The sequence below is a fragment of the Nematolebias whitei genome, chromosome 1, assembly GCF_014905685.2.
Source record: "Nematolebias whitei isolate Nwh7 chromosome 1, NemWhi1, whole genome shotgun sequence".
NCBI classification, from domain to species: domain Eukaryota; kingdom Metazoa; phylum Chordata; class Actinopteri; order Cyprinodontiformes; family Rivulidae; genus Nematolebias; species Nematolebias whitei.
Window position 1 is genome coordinate 10,610,338 of NC_056498.1, and position 1,378 is coordinate 10,611,715.

Sequence of the window (1,378 nt, forward strand, 5' to 3'; positions counted from 1 at the left end):
TATTTTCAGAAATGTCTGTTGTGAAGCAAGGTTTTCAACCATCGCCGTATGGTCTTCTAATTGTAAACTGATTAATTAACCTGTTATTATTTTCAATTTTGCCAAATTAATGTAAATGTGTGATGTTAAATTTTGATTCTGAAAATAAATGACCACGTTCATTTTGATGGGTCAAAGAAAATTAACGTCTCACGTTACATTTTTTATAATAAAATGCACGATATTATTCAGTCCAGAAAAATAAATGAATCCGTTTAATTTATGAATATATCACAGAATATGTTCATCTACACAGTTACCTCTAATACGTTAAATGACAGACAGACAAACAGAAACATATATATATAGAGAGATTATAGAGAGATTATTGAGCCTGGATAGCTCTGACGGTAGAGCAGCAGACTCTTAATCTGAAGGTCCAGGATTCAAGTCCCTGTTCAGGCGAATTGCACTTTTTAATGGACTCTCTTGTGAAAGTGTCCTCTTGGTTCATTGACAGTTACCTCTATAAATACGTTAAACGAAACAGACAGACAAACAGCAACATATATATATACAGAGATTATAGAGCCTGGATAGCTCAGACGGTAGAGCATCAGACTTTTAATGTGAGGGTCCAGGGTTCAACTCCCTGTTCAGGCAAAGTGCACTTTTTACAGGACTTTCTTGAAAGTGAGTCCTCGTGGCTCATTCATGCTTAACTGTATAAATACAGGTTAAATGAAACAAACAGATACATTCATATAGAAAACAGAGCCTGTACAGCTCAATCAGTATAGCTTTAGACACTTAATTTGAGGATCCAGAGATCAAGTCCCTGTTCAGACAAATTTGACTTTTTACAGGACTCTCGTGTGAGTGAGTTATTGTGACTCATTTACACTAGTATAAACTGGTTAAATTGAAACAGACAGACAGACAGATACATATATATCAAGAATATAGAGCCTGGATAGCTCAGACGGTAAAGCATCAGACTCTTAATGTGATGGTCCAGGGTTCAAGTCCCAATTCAGGCGATTTGAACTTTTTGATGGACTCTCTTGTGAAAGTGTCCTCTTGGCTCATTGACAGTTACCTCTATAAATACATTAAACGAAACAGACAGACAAACAGCAAAATATATATATAGAGAGATTATTGAGCCTGGATAGCTCAGACGGTAGAGCATCAGACTTTTAATCTGAGGTCCAGTTTTCAAGTCCCTGTTAGGGTGTAGTGAACTAGGCCTGATGTCAAAACCTTGACCTTAGGCACCTTATGGGACAGAAACTGTCATTTCATTGATTTGAATCCAGAAATACAGGTTGACCCATCCTGAGACTTTCTTTCTTGAATTGATCAAGTGAAAGAACTCTCTTTTCTATTATCATTACTA

At 36.3% G+C, this 1,378-nt stretch overlaps 1 non-coding gene across 1 annotated transcript; it reads left to right on the forward strand.

Annotated features, from left to right (window-relative positions):
- Nucleotides 1-569: 569 nt before the first annotated feature.
- trnak-uuu lies at nt 570-642 on the forward strand. Its single transcript has one exon. It is a non-coding gene; the product is annotated as a tRNA-Lys (tRNA).
- The last annotated feature ends 736 nt before the right edge of the window (nt 643-1,378 follow it).